Source organism: Panthera tigris, chromosome F3, assembly GCF_018350195.1.
Source record: "Panthera tigris isolate Pti1 chromosome F3, P.tigris_Pti1_mat1.1, whole genome shotgun sequence".
NCBI lineage: Eukaryota > Metazoa > Chordata > Mammalia > Carnivora > Felidae > Panthera > Panthera tigris.
In genome coordinates, this window is record NC_056678.1 from 23,494,303 (window position 1) to 23,517,238 (window position 22,936).

Below are 22,936 nucleotides of genomic sequence, written 5' to 3' on the forward strand. Positions count from 1 at the left end.
ATACTGGATAGAGACATTTCTGGTCTATATATCATTAGAAACTTGTGGTATCTTTATAAAAGGGACACAAAATGACATAAAGAAGTGCATCTTGAACAAGAGCTTTGCAGAACATTCGAAGACCTTCAAATGGATGTTTCTTGGATCATCCCTCATCCTCCTAGAACACAATCTTTGAGGGGATTAAGATAATACAGGCCAGGTACACTGGTGTCTGATCATTAAGGATACAGGGCAAAAGTGTTAAGAACCTACATGGCCTTTATCCTTTGGTCAGATTCCCAATACACCAAAATCTTAAGTGAGACCCCCCCCCCACCCCAGCACCATTCTGGGTCACAGTGAACTCGTAACTTAATTCTCAACAAGAGCCTCACATGTACATTTTCTATAGTATGGCTGAAAGAAGAATTCATATTAAATAGCAAATTGGCAGGCATAAAGGCTGATGTTGTGGTGTAAAATTTTAGGAGTCTAAACTGTACTCTTACCAAAGTATAGCTATAACAGAGCAACCACAAGGGAGCTTCCAGACTGGATAAAACAATTTTCCAAAAAAAAAAAAAAAAAAAAAAAAGAGGGCTTTAAATATATTTTGAGCTAAAACTTCAGAGTCCTGTGCCTAGAAATATTCACCAGTTGCTTTAGTCATAAAAATTGCCTGGTCTACTAAGAATATCTGTAATAGAACTAAAGACAATATGAGTGAGCTATAAAATATACACCCCCAAAAGGAGATGAGTTTAGGTCAATGGGGTTGTTTAGAAATATCCATTTATACTTTGAAAAATGACTGCTGTAGGGGCGCCTGGGTGGCTCAGTCGGTTAAGCCTCCGATGTCAGCTCAGGGCATAATCTCACAGGTTCATGAGTTTGAGCCCCACGTCGGGCTCTGTGCTGACAGCTCAGAGCCTGGAGCCTGCTTCCTGCTTCAGACTCTGTCTCTGTCTCTCTAGCCTCCGCTCGTGCTGTCTCTCTCAAAAATGAATAAACATTAAAAAAAAACAACACAAAAAACAGATGAAAAAATGACTGCTGTATTTGTTTCCTGTAACTCTGTAGCAAACTACCACACTCCTTCAGTTCTGGAGGCCAAAACTTTCACTGGGACAAAATTAAGGTGTTGGCAGGGCTGTGCTTCTTCCAGAGGTTTTATGGGAAACCCTGTTCCTTATTTCTTCCAGCTGGCATTCCTATGCTTGTGGCCACATTGCCTCCTCTTCTGGGTATGTTATCTCCCTCTGCCTCTCTCTTTTATGATGACATTTAGAACCCACCCATATAATCCAGGATACTCTCTTCATATCAAGACCTTTAATTTAATGACATTTGCAAAGACTTACACACACACATGCGCGCATGCACCCCTGCCCCAAAGTATAACATCACAGATTCCAAGGATCAGAATGTGGGCATCTTTTAGGGGCCCATTTTTCAGCCTACCATACTTGCCAAAAGTAAGCTTAACTGTATAACCAATTCCTTGCAGCCAACACTTATTTATGTCTTTATTCTATAATTGGTTTCCTTAATTTGTTTTTTAAGTTGAGAAATATATTATCAGAAAATACATTGGAGCCTGGAGCCTGTTTCCGATTCTGTGTCTCCCTCTCTCTCTGCCCCTCCCCCGTTCATGCTCTGTCTCTCTCTGTCCCAAAAATAAATAAAAAACGTTGAAAAAAAAATTAAAAAAAAAAAAAGAGAAGAAAAAAAAAAAAAAAAAAAAAAGAAAATACAACCATTATCCCATCTTCCTATGAAGCGCTTTTCATTTGAGATTTGTTTCCCTAAACACTATAAAACAAAACCAAGAAACTTTTTATTTTAAAACCAAGAAATTCATCTTTTTTCTTACACAGTTATTGTCCCCTCTAAACATGCAGTAAATAAAGGTCACATCAAATTAACTCTCTCAATCTTTAGCATTTTTGTTTTCCTCTTACATTATACAATACGTAAATGAGCAAATTATTTGTTCCTTAATTAGAATACTGCTTGCTTACCGGATACAGGTGTTTGATTTTTAGAAATTTATTCAAGACTAAACAAACCAGACAGCAATAATAAATTCTGACTAAGCAACCTAATTGCCATCATAACACTGCCTGCAGTATCACCTCATAAAAACCACTTGCAGCAGTTTAATGTAAAATTACAGCTGTAAGACATTAATTTTTGCAAGCTTCTAAAGACATAACGAAAGTCTTCCTTATTGAAAAAGATGCCATTCTGCTAAACATCTGGAATACTCACCTAAATTAGTTTTGGTAACAACAATAGCATCTTTATTTAAAAACGTAATATAATAAATTCCTAATTGGATTATATCTTTTACATATTGTGGAGCACAGAGCAGGAACCTTTCAAATATGATTAACCAACTCTTCATTATCCAATCTTAAGTTTTCGAGTATTGGTAACAAACAATAAGTATTGGTAACAAATGTTTTCTAGTCTTACATAACTGAGTTATTGTTACAGGGAAAATAACTGTTTCAGGAATTTTTAAAACAGCAATTAAAATGCAGATCTAGATTATTTATGTGATCTGTGCCCTCCTACCATACTTATCACCCATCACTATCTCACCTCCTCTAACACTACTCCTTCATTTTTCCCAACCTCTACTCCCTCAAGGTTCTTAATGGCCTAATTAAGTCTTTCCCCAGGCTTCAGAATGCAGCTATCAAGGTCTAATATTAGTCAACATCAGTTACATCAGGAACGGCCTTGTTTTCCTTCTGTCCCTCTGCCTATCCATATTAGAAGCTAATAGACCCATAAAGAAAAACAGATGAGTTCAATAGTTTAGGAAACATTTGAGAACTACCATGTGATAGGAAATGAGACCCCACCCCCCACCCCGAGTTTATTGGCTAGTGGGCCCTGAACATGTTTTCAATATAATTTGGTAAATGTTATAAGAGCACAAAACAAAAACAGTCAAATGGAAAAGCAGAACTAGTTTCCCAGAGAAAAGAAACCCCTCCTTGAAAAAAGAGACTTCAAGGTTAAATGGAAGTTAACCAACTGAGGAAAGGAAAGCAATCCAGAAAGACCATCATAATAAGCAAAGGTACAAGTCAGTATGGTGTATTTGGGAAATTCTAAGTAGTTCACTATTAAATGAGTGAAAAGAGAGAGGTGGGGAGTAGCACAGAGTAAAGCTAAAGAATTAAACTGTGGACCAGATTAGGGAAGCCTAAAAGCCATGTAAAGGTGTCAGGAAAATCCACAATTGAATGACAAAGTGAGATTTGCATCTGAGACAGATCAACTCTGGTACTAGCGGAGGGTGGACTTGCAGGAGGCAAGAATACTAGTTAAAGGGCTATATCCAAGTGCAATAATCCAAGTAAGAAATGTCTATAGTGAGTCTGTTAATAGTAAGAATGAATTAGGAGTGGCAGAGCTGCAAAATACTTAGGAGGCAAAATACATGGGGTGTAAGACATGAGAGAGAAGAAAGTCACAAGCTTCCAAGCTTGTGGCTGTTTAGATGCTGATGCAAAAAAGAAAAAAAAGTGAGCAAAACAGGAAATGGTATTTTTGACACTTCTGTTCATTATATTGGAAGTTCTAGTCAGATCAATTAGGCATGAAAAAGAAAAGGCATCCACACTGGAAAAGAAAAAGTATCTGTTTACATATGATATGATCTTACATATAGTGAACCCTGAAGATTCCACACAAAAAAGTTAAAACTAAACTGATTAAATGAATTCAGCAAAATTGCTGGGGGGGGGGGGGGTCAACACACAAAAACCAGTTTCATTTCTATACACTAACAGTCTGAAAAGGAAATCAAGGAAACAATTCCATTTACAAAAGCATCAAAAAGAATACAACAAACTAACCAAGAAGGCAAAGATTTATACACTGAAAATAAAACATTGCTGAAAGAAATTAAAGACGTAGGTAAATGGGAAGATATCCCATCCCATGTTCACAGATCAAAAGACTCAATATTGTTAAGATGACAGTACTACACAAAGCAATCTACAGATTCAATGTAATCCCTATCAAAATCCTGATTTTTTTCCAGAAACGGAAAAACCCATTGTAACATTCATATAGCATCTCAAGGAACCCCAAACAGGCCAGAATAACCCTGAAAAAGAACAAGTTTGATGCCTCCTACTTCCTGATTTCAAAATTTACTACAAAGCTACAATAATGAAACTAACTTGGTATTGGTACAAAGACAGACATATAGACCAACCAAAGGAGTAGAATACAAGGCCCAGAAGTAAAATTCCTTACATGGTAAATTATTTTGACAAGAATGCCGAGACTATTCTTGGTCAGTTTTTTCAACAAAAAGTACTGGGAAAACTGGGTATCCCCACATGCAAGAGAATGAGGTTAGACCATAGCCCTCTTCCATTTACAAAAATTAACTCAAAATAGATCAAAGATCTAAATGTTAACTGAAACTATAAAACTCTTAGACGAAAGCATAAAGGAAACTCTTCAGGGCACTGAATTTAACAATTTTTTCTAGTAAGACACCAAAAGCACAGGCAATAAAAGAAAAATTGATGAATTGGATTTATTACATCAAAACCTTTTAGGGGCACCTGACTGGCTCAATAAAGCAAGCAACTCTTGATCTCGAGGTCATGAGTTCAAGCCCCAACCACGTCAGGTGTAGAGCTTACATAAAAAAAAAAAAAAAAAATTAAAATCTTTAGTACATCAAAGGTCACTATCAAGAAAGTGAAAAGGCAACCCACAAAATGGGAGAAAATATTTGCAAATCACGTATCTGATAAAGGATTAATATCTAGAATATATGAAGAATAAAACTCAACAACAAAAAAACTCAATTAAAAAAAATGAGTGGGTGGGAATGCCAAGTTGGTGCAGCCACTCTGGAAAACAGTATGGAGGTTCCTCAAAAAATTAAAAATAGAACTACCCTACGACCCAGCAATTGCACTACTAGGTATTTATCCAAGTGATGCAGGTGTGCTGTTTCGAAGGGACACATGCACCCCAATGTTTATAGCCGCACTATCAACAACAGCCAAAGTATGGAAAGAGCCCAAATGTCCATCGATGGATGAACGGATAAAGAAGATGTGGTATATATATATATACAATGGAGCATTACTTGGCAATCAAAAAGAATGAAATCTTGCCATTTGCAACTACGTGGATGGAACTGGAGGGTATTATGCTAAGTGAAATTAGTTAGAAAAAGACAAATACCATGTGACTTCACTCATACGAGGACTTTAAGAGACAAAACAGATGAACATAAGGGAAACAAAAACAATATAAAAACAGGGAGGGGGACAAAGCATAAGAGACTAATAAATATGGAGAACAAACAGGGTTACTGGAGGAGGTGTGGGAGGGGGGATGGGCTAAATGGGTAAGGGGCATTAAGGAATCTACTCCTGAAATCATAGTTGCACTACATGCTAACTAATTTGGATATAAATTAAAAAAAATAAAATTAAGTATTATGTTGAAAAAAAATTAGTGGGGTGCCTGGGTGGCTCAGTCGGTTAAATGTCTGACTTCAGCTCAGGTCCTGGTCTCATGGTTTGTAGGTTCAAGCCCTCCATCAGGCTCTGTGCTGACAGCTCAGAGCCTGGAGCCTGCTTTGGATTCTGTCTGTCTCTCTCTCTCTCTCTCTCTCTCTCTCTCTCTCTGCACTTCCTTGCTCATACTCCTTTTCTCTCACTCAAATAAACACACAAAAAAATTTTAATATTTAAAAAAATTTTTAATTAAAAAATGGGTAAAGACTTGCACAGACACATTTCTCCAGAGAAGATACACATATGACCAATAGACACATGAAAAAAAAATGTTCAAAATTACTAATCATGAGAAAGATCAGGGGCGGGTGGGTAGCTCAGTCAGTTGAGAGTGTGACACTGGCTCAAGTCATGATCTCATGGTTCGTGAGTTCAAGCCCTGCATTGGGCTCTGTGCTGACAGACAGCTCAGAGCCTGGAGCCTGCTTCAGATTCTGTGTCTCCCTCTCTCTCTGCCCCTCTTCCACTTGTGCACATGCTCTCTCTCTCTCTCTCTCTCTCAAAAATAAACATTAAAAATAAAAAGATGCAAATCAAAACCACGAGACATCACACTTCACACCCATTAGGATGGCTATAGGACTATTATCAAAAACAAAAACAAACAAATAAAAAACACCAGAAAATCACAAGTGTTGGTGAAGATATGGCAAAACTCAAACCTTAGTGCGTTGCTGGTGGGAATGTAAAATGACACAGCCATTTTTGAATAAAGTATGGCAAGTCCCTCAAAAAAAAAAAACACAGAATTACCATATGATCCAGCAATTCCAATTCTAGGTATATATCTGAAAGAATTGAAAGCAGGGACTAAAACAGATATCTGTTCACCCATATTCTTAACATTTATTCACAATAACCAAAAGGTGAAAACAATTCAAATGCCCATCAGTAGTTAATGGGTAAACAAAATGTAGTACACATGTATAATGAAATATTATTCTGCTTCAAAATGGACTGAAGTTCTAAGGCACACTACACATGGATGAAACTTTCAAACATTATTCTAAGTTAAAAAAAAAAAAAAAAAAAGGCCAAACACAAAGGGACAAAGATAGTACCATTCCACTTACATGAAATACCAGAATAGCCAAATTTGAAGAAAGTAGAATAATGGTTACCAGGAGCTGGGGGGAGAAGCTAATGAAGAATTCGTATTATTAAATATAGAGTATCAGTTTGGGATGAAGAAGAAGTTCTGGAGATGTAGAGTGGTGATGGTTACACAACAATGTGAATATACTTAATGCCACTGGATTCCACAATTAAAAACGATAAGTTTTATATTATATGTATTTTACCACATAAAAAAGGTTTTTAAAATGTTTTTAAACAGGAAATGGTATGCATTTTCTAGGAAGGGGTGAAAAGTTGAATTCGGTTTTGGATCTGTTGCATACAATAAGGTATACACAGGTCATCCATAAGAGTTAACACATCTGAAGCACGAAAGGTTCTGGTGGAAAATTTCACCCTATAGTAGTCAAAACTGTAAGAGAAAAGAACATGAAGTATGAAAAGAAAAGTGGAATAAGAATCAAAGAAAACTCTGGGCTTGTTAACTGAACTCACAGGCATAAGAAGAGTACTATTCAAAATTATTCCACCATATCAATATTATGAATTATCTGCATCTGGTTCAAAACACCTCATCAGCAATACTACTCAACAGGAAGAAACCTATTTGTGTCCCTCAACCCCGCTATATAAACTATTCTTTGAACACAAGACAAAAATCAAAGTATAAATCCTGCCAGGGCTCAAATAAAGTACCTATTTCACAGGATCCCGTGAAGAATATGATAGCTATTCTTGTTACAGTAAAAATGAGACAATGCGGCCTAACCTATCCAACCTACATTTCTAACAAAGAAAAAAACTGTGTTATTGTTCCTGAGGGATGATAAACAGGAATCATAATTTATTATATAGAGCTAATTTACACTTTGGGCTATGATACCAACTTAAGATACACTAAAATATTCCATTTATAAATTTTTAGTGGCCTTCTGAATTAAGTCTCCAACTGTGGTACGCTGAATAATGGGGCCTAAAGATGCCCACGGCCTAATGCCCAGAATTTGTGGCTACGTTACTTTACATGACAAAAAGGCCTTTCCCAGTGTGATTAAATTAAGAATCTGAGATGGGGATACTATCCTGTATTATTTGAGTTTGGTCCAATATAATAATCACAAGAGTTCTTATAAGAGAGAAGGCAATGTGATAAAGGACAAAGGGATAGTAGTCAAGGGCAAAATCAAAAATGCTATACTGTTAGCCCGAAGATGGAAGACGGACTCAGGAGCCATGAAGTGTCGGCAGCCTCACTACAAGCTACAAAGGAAAGGATATGAATTCTCCCCTAGGGCTTCCAGAAGAAATGCAGGCCTGCTAACATCCTGATGTTAATCTCTTATGACCCATTTTGGACTTCTGACTGTCAGAACTGTAAAGTAATAAACTTGTGTTGTTTTAAAGCCCCTATATTGTGGTAAATTGTTACAGCAACAATAGGAAACTAACATACCAGCTGAACCATATTATCATGAGAAGCCAAGGGCAGAGAGAGAAATTGAAAAAAAAAATAAGTTCATCAGTTTACTTGCCCAATGGAGTCTTGGCTTCTGCCAAAAGAAAAACACATCCACAAGAAAAACAGTCTTCCCCTCGAGAAGTTCTCAAATTTGGCTGAATATAGGTATCAACTGGAGAGCTTTTAAACAATTCTGGTACAAGATCCCATTTCAGGCCAATTGAATCATTAACTCTTGGGGCTCTATTGTTAGAAAGTTAGCCAGGTGGTTTTTATGTACAGCCACAGTTGAAAACTTGCTGTTCTAGATAAAGATTCGTTTTTAGTGACCTAAGAAACCCATGGCATTTCAAAATACTACTAGAAGTTCCTGAAACTGTCCCCCCAAAAGATGCGGTTCACCATTCATTCATTCATGGGTTTCATGTATGTTTTCCTAACTTTACTTTTGACGAAAAGTTATCCTAGGTAAGAAGTTGCCTAAGTAAATTACAAAAGTAGAAACTACTGCATTAAAAGGCAGGTAAATTTTGCTGTTCTGACAAATACTGCTAAATTGCTATACCAATTTACCCTTCTACTAATTAAGGATTAACATTTTTTTTTTAAGCCTATCCAATCTAATAGGTAGGAAAATGATATTTCATTGCTGCTTTAACCTGCAAGGCTTCAATCATGAGTGAAGCTAAGTATCTTTTCATTTCTTTCTTGGTCTTTTTTTTTGGTCTGTCAGTTACTTACTACATATCCATTTCTATTCCTTTTTCTTAAAGCTGATTTGAAAAAACCTTTTTCTGTTAAGGAAATTGGTCTTTTTGTTAAGTGACCCATTGTCCATGACAGTTAAATATTTTTTCCCAATTTGTTTTTCTGTCTTTTTGCTTTGACTTCTTAAGGCCATAGGTTCTATTTCGTATTTATTTTTTAACATATTTATTTTTTCCTCTATGGCTTCTTTAGAAACCTAAGCCACACTCTAAATCCATACTATAAAATTATTTTAAACCCCCCCCCATACTTTCTTCTAATATTTTCAGAGTTTCATTTTTTACATTTAAGAACTCAGGAACTACACTCCTTTCCCTGCCACCACGTAACTAACTAGCAACATCATTTACTGTTTAGTTTATCTCTTTTCCACTGACGAAGTTACCATGCTAGCATTTGAACTCATAACAAAAAATGGACAAAAAAATGTATAAATGTGGGTACATACATATATGCTTATATGATGTGTATATATGAAAATTCTAAAATACAAGCTTAACATACTAACTTCTTACAGTCAACAATGAATGTGCTGCCGAACTAAGGTATACAGAATCTACAAATTCCTTAATAAGGTTATGGAATATGAAAGTAATCATCAGGCACACTGTCTCCTCCTTTCTCTTTGCAAAAGCACTACAACTGTCACCAAGGCTAACTTTTCCTCAAAAGCTGTGATGAATAGTTTCCCCTAGTAGTTTTTCCCATGTTTATACTCAGCTTTGCAAAATATTTGTTGCCACTAGGTGGAGACAATTTGATAACAGGAATATTGGTTACTGAAATAAGAGTAGCCATAAATTTTCTACAAATATTCTCCAATGGTAAACTAGGGCTACCCACTTTAGCTGAGGATCCAGTTTCCTTATTTGTAAATTTAAGAATTCAAATAAAGTATTATCAAGAGCCCTCTTAACTCCTAATATTTTGTAGATCAAAAAGCTTGCTTAAATGTCCTTTAACAAGTACAATGCCTGGAGTACTGTCCTCTTAAGCTACAAAGGCACGCTACCTTTAGAACTTCTTTCAACTTGAATACTTCAACCAATCATAACCAGTTTCCTCCCATCTTTTCAAAGCAGGTCAAAAGAGGCATATTGTTCACACATCTAGCATTCCAAGTCACAACCAAGGCTATCTGCACTTTTTTTCCTTCTCTTAAAAAAAATAGCTGATATCCTACTTCTCCACATCCATCTGGCCTCTTTGCACACATATTTTAAACAATGATGTAGCTATATATTTTTCTTTGAAACTAGTATCCAAGGTACTATAAACCTGAGGGATTTTTTTTTTCTCTTGTGCTATTTATTTTTTGCCACTTTTGGTCAAAACCTTCCATTTTTGTTGGTTTCCTGAATTATTAACTATCTGTCCCTCTGTCAAGACATTCCTCACACTGACGCTACACCTCCTGGTTCTCATCTGCCAGTCTAGATTTTATAACTCTTCTAAAGTCTCAACCTCTGCTTGCCTAAGGGGTTTCCAATCTGCTTCATCCAATTACTCGAATCTAGTGACCTACTGCCAAACCACTGACTCATTAGCAATTTAGACCTCAGACTTTGGCATAATCTAAGCTCTCAGCCCTGTACACACACCAACTCCATACCACAAACTAACCACATTCTTAGAGAGGGACTACTTTTCATTCTCCCAGTACCCTAAGACCAAGAGACACAAAGGACATTGATAATTTCCTGAGCAGAGCAGAAAAAATCAAGTTCCTAAAGTAGAACAAGGTAGGTTACCAACTTCTTTCACATCCCTCCCCAGATTACAGGAAACTAAACAAGGGACCATACTGATATGGTAGCAGTAGCCAGGTTACTATTGGGCTGTAGACTGCTGCTCAGTATCATCAGCATACATGGTCAGCCACCCCAAAACATTGCAGATTTAACGGCACAGAGAGATCAGTACCTCTACTTTTGAGAGGGAGATGTCAAACACAACTAAAACATAAAGCAATGCTTAAAAATTTACACAAGTTTATCATTAATGACAAAGCTAAAAAGTCTAGTAACTACGGAGTTTTTTAGTCCAAAGCCCCATATGCCAGAATAGAAGTTAACTACTGAAAAGTGGTAAACCAAGGTCATTATCTTTTCCTGGGATGAGAAATGTCCATTAAGTGCAGATTCCTGCCAGAAGCAAAAGTGCCAAAAAACACATACATTAGCTTTAGCAGGTAACAGTGTAGGAAATCATAGCAACACTCTTGTGTTACGAAAATATAGCAACAGGGTCTACGTTTGCAGCCAGAGCATATCTGATGAAAAATTAAATTTGTGGTAAGACAATGACAAAAGAAAATGATTAGATTAATAAAGGTAAGACAAAGCTGAAGGCCAATGCCACCACATTCTCTTTCAACAGCAACTGGAATGAATAACCCTTTCAGAAAGCAGTGAGGGCAATTCATTTCCAGAGACACAAAAACGTGTTTTTTTGTTTTTGTTTTGAGAGAGAACAAGCGTGAGCCGGGGAGGGGCAAATAGAGAGGGAGAAAGAGTCCCAAGCAGGCTCCACAGTCAGCGCAGAGCCCAACACAGGGCTCAATCTCACAACCGCAAAATCATGACCTGAGAGGAAATCAAGAGTTGGACGCTTAACCAACTGAGCCACCCAGGCGCCCCAACATTTGTATTCTTTTACCCAGTCCTAGGAAATAATGTTATTAATAACAGATAACATTTACTAAGTGTTTACTACTTTCCATGAAATGTTGCTTACTCCTAACAACCCTATGAGTAGGTACTATTATTTTCCTCATCTAAGAAATAAGGAAATTGAGCCAAAATATAAATAAATAAATACATACATAAATACATAAATACATACATAAATAAATAAGCAAGCAAGCAAGCAACTTACTTAAAGGTCTCACAGTAAATGTCAAAGGCAAAACTCAAACCTAGGTCTGTTGGACTAAGAAGGCCATACCCTTAACCACCATACCAAACACTACTGTTAATACTTCAATACCATCACCAACAGCAGGGAGGCATTTGCAACATCAACATCAGGAAATTTCTTCAACCATTAAAAATAACAATTATTAATGTGATATGTAATGACTAGTAATACCTGCAAGGTAAAGTGATAACAGAAGCCACTAATTTGCATCTGTGCTACAATTGCAGTTATGTAAAAGTTATGTTCTAGAAGGTAACAGAGTTATTTAAGAGTTTGCGGAGGGGGTTTCCATTTTTCAACTCCCAAAATAATAAGCACAGATTTTAACAGTTTTAAGACAACAACAGATAAGAACAAAGGAGTAAAGAATGTTTCTGGTATCCCTTTGCTACACAGCATAAATTTTCTCTTGCAGAAAGAGAAGAAAAACAATTATGTCCCTATATATTTTCCATAGTAGCAGCCAGACTGGGACTCAGGAAACCCCAATTTTCATTTGGGGTTCTTGAAACAATTCCAAAAGATAAACATTTTTAACCTTTCTTCTGTTTTGGCCTTTCTTATCTCCTAGTTTCTGCAACTTGCATCAAAAAGCATCAAAAATGTTTTAAATTGAAAAAAGCAGCTCCCAGGGTATCAAAGCCCAGGGTCTTCAAGAATGAAAAAGAAATCAGAAACTCTGGGGCACCTAGGTGGCTCAGTCGGTTAAGCGTCTGACTTCGGCTCAGGTCCTGATTTCACGGTTCAGTTGGTGGGTTCGAGCCTCACATCGGTGGAACATGTGCTGTCAGCACAGAGCCTAGAGCCTGCTTTGATATTCTCTCTCTCTCTCTCTCTGCCCCTCCTGCACTCACATTCTTTCTCTCTCTCTCTCTCTCTCTCTCTCTCTCTCTCTCTCTCTCAAAAATAAAATAAACACTAAGAAAAAATTTAAAAAACCCAGAAACTCTGAAGATAGAAGTTTTTATATATAGCTCTGATAAATCCAAAGATTAGCAAAATCTTTAGGTCCATGAAAGAAGCAAACAAAAATTTGGCATAGCTCATATAGACACTGGAAATCAGTATGATTTTGAGTTAGTCAATATATAGATCTAACCCTCTTTATTTAAAAAAAATTTTTTTAAATATTTACTTGAGAGAGAGAGACAGAGACAGCACACACGTGCGTGAGAGAGAGCCCAAACAGGCAAGGGGCAAAGGGAGGGAGACACAGAATACACTTCAGGCTCTGAGGTGTCAGCACACAGCCCGACACAGGGCTGGAACTCACACACGAGATCATGACCTGAGCAGAAGTTAGACACTTAACCGACCGAGGCACCCAGGCACCCCAGATCTAACCCTCTTTATAAAACAAGTATGTTTTAGGTGATATATAGATGTAATACACGCGCACACACACACATATGTAAAATGTCCATTAAGACAGAGTTCCTTATTAGAAATAAAAATCTATATATTTAAATATGTATATATCAAAATAGTTTTTAAAAACTACTTGTTAGCAACTCAACTCTGACAAACTTAATGGGAGTTCTTCAAATAATGGTAAAAACAGAAAACCATAACCATAATAAAGAAAAACTTTGGGTGCCTGGCCAGTTCCGTCAGGAGAGCACACAACTATTTACTGGGTCTCAGGATTGTGAGATCAAGCCCCATGTTGGGTGTGGAGATTACTTAAAAACAAAATCTTAAAAAAATAAAATAAAAACTTAAGTAGCTAAAGTAGTGAAATCATTCACTACTAAGTGAAAGTGATTTTATATTATTAAACAATTAACAAAAAACAAAACTGACATTAATTCAATACAAGATACTGTTTGCAGGCACTTTTCATTCAGTTTTCCCTCTACTACTTTTTAACAAAATCCTTTAAGTCTACGTACAGTTCTTAACTTTTTTGACTCCACACCCCCACTGAGAATCTGATCAAAGTTAAGAACTCTTACTTGGTGGCTGGGAAGGCGGGAAGCGGGGGAGATCCCACACAAAAGAACACACGCCCCAAATCTCAGAAGAGTCGTGGTCCCTTAAGAGATCCCAGGACTGAAGACCAAGAACACTTGCTCTAAAAAAGAATTCCAAAACGTAAACAGAAAAACCAGAGGCTATCTCAAAACCAGAGGCTATCTCAAAATCCTTCTCAGTTTTATCAGCTATACTGTAACAAGCTACTGCCACTGAAGACAATTATAGATTTGTTCCTGCAAAGGTAAACTTATGGAGACAATAGGTATTGCTTGTTAATCACTTCCATCTGGCTGCCACAGTGAATTTTGGACCTCCCTACCACAATGTAAATACAAAGCTAAAAGGAACCTCAGGATCCAACCACTATTTACATCCACTTGAAGTATTATGCCATTTTCAAAAATGTTACCAAACTGGTATGGCATAGAAAATGTTTGTGATATCAAGTTAACTTTAAAAAACACATATAAACTCAGATCTATATATAAAATACAACTAAAACTATGTTTTAAAGAAACAAAAAAAATAATAAATTTACTTCCAAAAGGAAATACATCAAAATTTAAAAGCAATTAAAACTGAGCACTGAAAGCATGATTTTTTTCTTAATTTTCCAAAATTAAAAAATACACTTCTGAATCATTTATGCAACATACTGTCCAAAAAGTTTCAGAATATATTAAATTGGCATAATAATCATGTTATCTATATTAAACATAGCTGTAATATTACCTTTCAAAAAGTTACGGAGACTTCTGGGAAAAAAAATATTTCAGGAGGCTACACTAGTAAGTAAATACTGGTTAACCAAAACTGGCAATGAGACCTATGTTTAAATACAAACATAATCAATTATAATAAAATTAAGGACAAAGAAATGGAGTCTTAATATTTTATAAATATTTTAGACAATGCTCAACTATCATTATTAGAGAGCCTTTATCCTATTCCATTACTTCAGAGTCACATGAGACAACAGTTCCTAGAGGACACACTACCTCATAAAAATTAAAAACTAGAAAAAAGCATCTTTCCACTAATTCAACGAGGCATGTTTTCTTCACAAATATATCAATTAAAATTTTTAAGTAAGTTCATTAAAAGTAACAACAGATATAATTTCTAATTTTGTTAAGTATAATATTAAAAGCAGGTATTTTCTGTAACTGATATCATAAAGTAACATAGAAGTAAAACAAAATCACAATAGGTTAATTTCCAGTCAAAATAGTAATAACATTGGTTTCCCTACTCCCCCAGGCCCTAGTCATTTAAACAATCTACAGAGTGGTAGTTTTGTTCTTAATGTTTAAGTAAAATTTGGGGTACTACTGTCTAATGATATAAGCAAGATATTTAACCCTGGTGTGAGGAAATTAACGAGGAATGTCAACCTTAAGATACAATTATTTAAGTGATAGAAATACTATATTGTAAACCAGACTTGGGCAAAGTAGGGTTGTAAGATTTCCACAACTCTTCCCAAACCCCATTTCCATTTCCACCCTGACAACTTTTAAACATGAAAACTCCTTTTAAAGTAGGCACAGAACTATAACCAGGACCCATGTAAGAGATCAATCCATCTCAGTCTTTCTTCATACAGCCCGTATATTTACAAAGTTCTTTGCTGTTTACAAAACCTTCTACCTACACTACCTCTTAGGGTCTTTACAAATAACCTGTGAGGTCAAAAAGGGTGGGATTTTTTTGTTTTTGTTTTTAAATAGAAAACAGAAAGGCCAATAATCTTGCTTACAGTGAAACCAGACCTAGAAACCAAGATTCCTGCCTTCAATTCTGAAGCTCTTTCCACTACACACAACACTACCCCTTCTGTAATACAGTAAAGCCTTCTATAAAACATCTGGCTGGATTCCAAGACAGCAGTCCCAGACTGAATTGGACTCTATATAGCAAATAGTGTAAATATTGAGGGTTTAATGCAATTACTGGCACGGAGGCATACATCTTTCTAAAAGTGAAGAATCAGTTGATTTTAAGTTGGTTTAAGTTAATAGTGTAAGTATGATGGTGGAAACAAACAGAACACTCTTCTAAAAAGAAGTCAAAATGAAAATACTACAGATATGCAAGTTTTACAATAGCTAATAGAGGTAGTGGTCAGCAATACAGGGAATAGGAAAAACAGAGACAAAGAATGGATAATTAAAAAGAACAGTGTAAAGAGACACTGTATGATATTTTTATTTTTAGGAAATAAAATGAGGGGCTTCTGTCTTTTCTTTCCCCCAGAAGTAACTGTGAGACTTCAGAACATTAGGCTATATAATAATAAAAGAGGTAGAAGAGGATTTTACTTAGCCGCTAAATGAATCCCTGCCAAAATTTCTGGCTCTGGAACAAAAAACCCAGTCATATTTCTAGATCAGCTGCTGGTACCATACAGTTTGAGTTAACCGATTATTTTAAACTTTCAATTCTCACATCTGTAAAATCAAACAACACTACTTAAACTATTTTCTTTTTTAAGGTTTATTTATTTATTTTGAAAGAGAGGGAGGGAAAGGCAGACAGAGAGGGAGAGAAGAAATCCCAAGCAGGTTCCGCATTCTCAGCGTGAAGCCCAATGCAGGGCTTGAACCAAAGAACCAGGAGGTCATGACCTGAGCCGAAATCAAGAGCCAGACACTCAACTGAGCCACCCAGGCACCCCAACGTAAACTATTTTCTAATGACCTTGGAAGAAGGAACAATGCTTGCAAAAGTAATGAACATTTTAATTCCCATTATCCACTGCAAAAATAAATATTTCTCAAACATCTTATATATTCACAGTACTAGGCTAGGCTAAAAGTGCAGAGAAAGTAATGGTCTTTACAACCTAAATCAATAAGGCACAGAGATACGCTTAACTAATAATTATGATTACATAACAAAATTGAAGCATCTCAGAGAAACAGCTTTCATAGGAGTTGAGCTAAACACAGCAGAGAATGAAGTTGGATTCGATCAAGATACAAAATAAAAATAGTCACTAAGTTTAGCCAGGCAGAGAAGAGGCAAGTAGGTTGCAACGTCCTTTGGGTTCCCAAAGCACATCACTCATCTGTTATTGGACTTAACACACTGTAAGATGGTTTATTTGTCATCCTCACTTAGACCGTAAATTCCTCTATGACCGAGACCTTGTTCAATTCGTTTTTCTATCCCTATCCCTAGCATAGGGTCTCGCACACAGAAGATAACCAACACATTTTTTTTTGAACAGGCAAGGACAAGATTCCCTATTTAAACTACTGTATTTTAACCTACAACTAATCTGTGCAGATCATTTACTCATTGTCTCTCAACTCCAAAACCACCATTTTAGACTCTGCTCTATGGTGACAAGGCTAGGACTGTACAACTGTATCTCAGGACTCTTCTGCCAGCTCTTCCAAGGAGCTCCCTGTTAGGCTTTGACAGTGGAAGTAGTAAAAAGAGGCTGGAAAGCAGGAAGAGGACTTCCTTTCAGTTCCTGGCAGCAGCAACTGATTCCAGACTCCAGCTTCTTTGGGTACTTTTGGGTACTTCCAGAACCTGATCAGCAGCTGAACAAAGATGACCTCCTCAAAGGTTCAGAACCAGACCAATGGAATCTGCTTTCTGAGCTCTTAAATCAATTATATTGTACTGTTCTCTTTTGCTCTTACAACCATCTAACCAACTCCCTATATTACATCACCTCTGTTGAAATCCTTATTGAAGTCTGTTTTTTCTACCCAGGACTAATATATTGTCAAACATAGTGATTCCAACTGCTCTCCTTTGAGAGATCTTACTGCTTCACTGAAAGGGAAAAGTAAAGAAAATTGGGTGTTATTCCGAGAGATAAAATCTGTTCTAGATTCTATAATAGATAACTTAAAACCCTTTAAATTTGTTGAGGGAGGGGCGCCTAGTTGGCTCAGTCGGTAGAGCATGCGATTCTTGATCTCAGGTTGTGAGTTCCAGCCCCACGTTAGGTAGGCATAGAGATTACTTAAAATCTTTTTTTAAAAAATTGTTGAGCTGCAGCATAAAAATTGTTATCTTTTGTGATTTAAACTATCCAACTTGGAGGGGTGCCTGGGTGGCTCAGTCAGTTGAACATCTGACTTCAGTTCAGGTCATGATCTCAAAGCTCAGCTCAGGAGTTCGAGCCCCGCCTCAGGCTCTTTGCTGACAGCTCAGAGCCCGGAGCCTGCTTTGGATTCTGTGTCCCCGCAACCCCCCCCCCCCCATCTGTCTCTCTCTCTCTCTCTCTCTCTCACAAAAATAAACATTAAAAAAAATTTTAAACTGTCTAACATGGAAAGAAAAAAGAGAGAAAATGAGAAATATTTAAACAGTGCAGGCTATTCCAAGCACACACAATCACCTTTTACTAGAGCACATATCCTAGGGAAAATGTGAGATGGTAGAGCTGATCTGCTGTTCTTCAAAGGTCTCAGCTCCCAAAAGCCTCTCCTCATAAAAGCATAATACCATGCTGAATGTGATTCTTACAGTAAATAAATACATTTTGGGAGCACCTGGCTGGCTCAAGTAATGGAGCATGCAACTCCTGATCTCAGGGTCATGAGTTCAAGCCCCACACTGGGCAGAGTTTACTTAAAAAACAAGTAAAATATTTTTAAAAATAAATACATGTTTTTGCTGTTGTTCAACATGGCTCCTAAAGGCAAGCTAACTACTTTATCCAGTGTTCAACAAAAGAAACAGCAATCTGTTCTAAATACTAAAGCTGAGCTGAATGTATTGGTACAGCATTCTCCCTTCCCTATGGATCTTCAAGCATCATTGTTTTTTTTTTTTTTTTAACCACATGTGACTTTCATTTTACGCATAGACTTTAGAATCTAACCTCTTCATAAAATACAACTCTACAGTGGAAACAAAAAGAAATCTCCCTTGAAGGAGGGTCCATAATCAACACATCTGTTGAAAATAAATGATCAAAATGCTTTGATAAGTTTTCATATGGTCTGTTACTTCACTTAATAAAATGTCATTAGACAATTTAACCTGAGGTTAATTTCAAAAATGTTTTATTATTGTACTTATTTTTTTCAATTATGACAAAATGGCAGATACGTAGAAGCAGCAAACATGTTGTTACTCCATCTCTAAATGAAATGGGAGAAAGCAAATTCAAGCAACAGCACTCTTTCTCGGATTTTAGCCACGCATACATCGCTGCTGAGCTTTCAACATGAGTATGCCTAGGCCCAGACAAACTATACTAGTCCACTTCAGGTGCCTAACATCTATAAAACAAAACAGAAGTGAAAAGAATTTTAAACTTAAAAGTCCATGGCCAGTTCCACAGAGCATAAAACTGGATAGCAGACCACCTCCCCCCCTTACCATCTACATCTATAAAGTCAGTTATATTAATTACCCACCTCCTGCTACAAACATACTAACACCAGCTTCTACTTAAGTGCCAAGAGTCCGATTACCACAGTCAGTATGTCCATGTAAAATCAACCAAAATGTATTCCTTACAACAAGAAACACCAAAGGACCCATTTGACACATTAGGTGGAAGACTACAGGGTGGGGATAAAAGAATACTTTGACCTACAGAGGGAATGGAAAGGGCAAATATTACTGTACCTCTTTGTACCCCCAAATTATAGGGGGGATCTACTCAGTCAGATGCAAATAAATATTCAACAAGTTACTACGATAACTAAGATTTCAGAGAAACGGAAAAAAATGAGGAAATTAAATAACTGGTGTATAAGGACAATGTCTTCACATCATATGTAATAAACAACACTAATTAATCAAGTGTAGATCTGTATGTGGGCAGAATGTGCATAATTTCACAGTATTTTTCCTTTTTTAAAAATGGCAAACTGTGATGCATTATTTAGTTTCTCCAGATTTAATAAATGAGTTGCTACAAAATTATGAGGTACTTTAAGTCATACTAAAAATGTGTCCATAACTTTAATAAAGTGCATTTTAATATTAACTCACTTCTCTTGCTGGAAGGAATTATGCTTCTTTGATAATGTATAGAAACTGTCACTAAAACATATATTATTCATCAGACATACATCACCTTTACTCCAAAGACTGCATAATATAAACACAAATCATGAATAAATCAGATTAAAGAGATAGACCTGACACTACACACTGAAGGTCAGTAATGGAAAAATGAAATTCCTAAGATGTTTGCTGACCTACTGTACACGGTACCTATGTCCACAAAAACCTGGGAGCTAGCTGTCTGGGTATTCAATACAGGCAGAAAGAAACTCAAAATTCTCAGAATGTCTCAGTATTTTCAATGTCTGCATTGTTCACATAATGTTAATGGCTCTAATTTGAAATTTTTCTGTGTAGCACATTTGAGGACCACCAGCATATTTTTAAATACTCAGACTAGCCTACTGAGGCAGTTTTCCTTCATAAAATTCTCCATTTCACTCTCACACCTACTATAATTAAACTCAAATGTGGATTCCACAAGCGTACCTGAAGGAAACCACTCAAAACCTCAGAAAAAGTGAGGGGCCATATTTGCTGTGCTATCTCTGGAAAATGGAGTCTTATGTAACTACCCACTATTTTACAAAAAAGCACGTTAAATATACAATCAAGATTTTAAAGATACCTGTTGCCTGTGACAAACAAGTTTCAGGGTGAAAAAGGAATAACCAAAAGTCTTATTGCTTCCATTTAAATTCTTTGTAAATCAAGGGTCAAATATTCACTGTAAGAAGCTGGATCTGACATCAATCTAAGTTATTAAAAAATTCAACAATTATACCCTAATACAAGTGGGGAAAGGAGATTATCTACCAATTACACTAAGTATTCCAGCTTACCGTCTTGGAACTCACCAAAAGTAGATTATGTAATGCAAATCACTCATATGTTAGTTTTAAACATAATTCTCAGTCTAAAACACTAAAGCCGTGTCTCACTTATTTTTAGTTTTTAAAAGTAATGCGTATTACCAAAACACTGAATGCAAACCTATCCTTTTCATAGCAAACAAATTTCTTCACACACCTCAAGGAAACCTATCAATTTCAAACCATTTTACCCCTTAAAGGCACACGTTCTCTCAAACTTCTGACAGCCATGCAGTACATACCCAAAAAGGTTTGAAGGAGATAAGACTATAAAGCCATTATGGTCTTAACGGGCAAATAATCGGAATGAATCTCGAAGTTTGAAAGACGAATTTTTACTAACAGTATCTCCGGAAGGAAACAAGGCGACTACTTCTATAGGAGGGTAAAGATCCTGACAACCGGCACTACCGCTCCCTGGCGACACCCGGTACCAAACATCTCAGCGTCTACGACAGGGTTCGAAACGCGAAGCTTCCATCAGAAACAAACCAAGAACACCCCCTCCCCCCACGACTCTCCTCCGGGGCAACCTCGCGGTTTTGGAAAGCAGCAACAGATACTCCCGGGCAGGCAGGCGGCACTCCAGGAATGTTTTAACCGTGAGGGGGTCTCTCCGCAAGCCCACAAGATACCCCGACGCCGAGTAGCGCCTCCATACCCGAACCCCGACTCCAGCACCGCGGGGGAAAGGGGGTATTTTGCACAAAGCGCCCCTACCCCACCCCCACGGTGCAGACACATACCCCCGGCAGCGAGGGGGAAGCCCGGAGGAAAACCCCCACATTCCACGCCGCTGGCCTCCGAAGAGAGGCCCCCAGAGAGGCTGGGGCCCCCGCCCCGGGAGACGAAGGGGCCGCACCGCAGCCCCGGCCTCCGCGCTGAGGAGCGGAGAGTGAGGGGCTCCCAGCGAAGGAAGGAATCCAATCCCCGAGCTTCGCCTACCGGGTCCTCCGCAAACCGGACCCACCACCTCCGCCGAGACCCTCGAAGAAACGGGAACAATGAGGAGCTGCCTCCCCCGCCATCCCCGCCCCGAGAGCGGCCGGGGGCGGCAACGACGCCATCTCCCCTCACACCCCCGCGGGCAACACACCCCCGGCCCCCGGGCCGCCGTCAGCCGCCCGCTGCCCGACCAAGCCGACGCGCGTCTCGGCCCGCCGTTCCCGCGCCCTTCGCCTCCCCGCCCGCCCCACTCACCGGCTCCTGCTCCAGCCCGGGACGCCGCTGGCCGCGGCCAGACCGAGACTCAGGTACAAGCCGCCGCGGCCGCCGGCGCCGCCGCACAATATGGCGAGCCTCGGCTTCCGCAATGGAGCTCGGGAAATACAACAGGGGCCGCTCAATATTCATGAGAGACTGAGGGGAAGCCGGCGCGGCCGGCGCTGCGGGGAGGGCGGGAAGGAGCGAGCGAGCAAGGGGGCGGAGGCGCGGGACGGGGGCGTGCACGGCGCGGGGAGGCCCGCGGTGCGAGGGGAGGGGGCGCCGCCGCGTGCTGGCCTGGAGGACGCGAGCCGCCCCTCCCAGAGCCGGCCGGCCCCGCCCCCCCCGGCGCCCTCCGCGGGGTCGACGCAGCCCCCGGGCAACGCCCGGATGTCGACGGCGCCGCTTCGTCCTCGTCGTTCTGCCTCCTTGAGTCTAGTGCCCCTGCCTCGGCCCACCCATTACACCTCCTTGGCCGGCTGCGGGGGTTGGAGCTCAGAGTTCTGCACTGTGTGACTGCCTCCTGTTTTTACACCCATCCCTCCACCCGGTAGAAATCCTCATTAGGCATTCAACTCTAGAACTTCACCTGAACTTTGGCATCCTGTCTCCCCGTTTAACAAACACAAACCATCCTGGCCGAGTGAACCTACAAGATCTCATTATTCCAGGGAAAATGACCTTCTATTCTAGAATTATATTGTTGGACGTCTGTAAGCATTCTGATTGTTTTCATCAGCTCTATTAGACCTTGCTGCTATTTTATTCCTACCTCCTTGGCCCCTTCCAGTATTCTCTCTGAACTTGTAGATATAAGAATGGATTAAATAGATGTAATTATTTCCTGAAACACAACCAATTAGTCTACCAAAAAATTATATAAAATGCGAATAATCTATAAGCTGAAGAAGTAACAAGTGAGAGTTCCCTGACCTCAAGGTGTATCATTGGTGAGAGGTCATGTTCTCTTGAAAATAACCAGCAATATCAGATAGTAAATATGAAGGCATTTGTGGCATAAAGAAACGGACCACACTGGGAATTGGGCAAACTAAGTTTATAGCCTCCAATGTGTCTCTAACTATACGACGTAAGTCAATTGCATAACTTCTCTGGACTTA

At 38.5% G+C, this 22,936-nt stretch overlaps 1 protein-coding gene across 4 annotated transcripts in view; it reads right to left on the reverse strand.

Moving 5' to 3' along the window:
- RNF2 (ring finger protein 2) overlaps window positions 1-22,465 on the reverse strand; it is a 46,685-nt gene extending 24,220 nt beyond the window's left edge. The window contains exon 1 of one of the 4 annotated variants that reach the window (XM_007096230.3): window positions 22,405-22,465. The gene's annotated coding sequence lies outside the window, so the exon portion shown is untranslated. Of the gene's footprint in view, window positions 1-13,730; window positions 13,850-20,955; window positions 21,036-21,812; window positions 21,940-22,404 lie in introns of those variants that run through there. The other 3 variants (XM_042975914.1, XM_042975915.1, XM_042975912.1) reach the window with 3 other exon arrangements.
- Window positions 22,466-22,936: the final 471 nt, after the last annotated feature.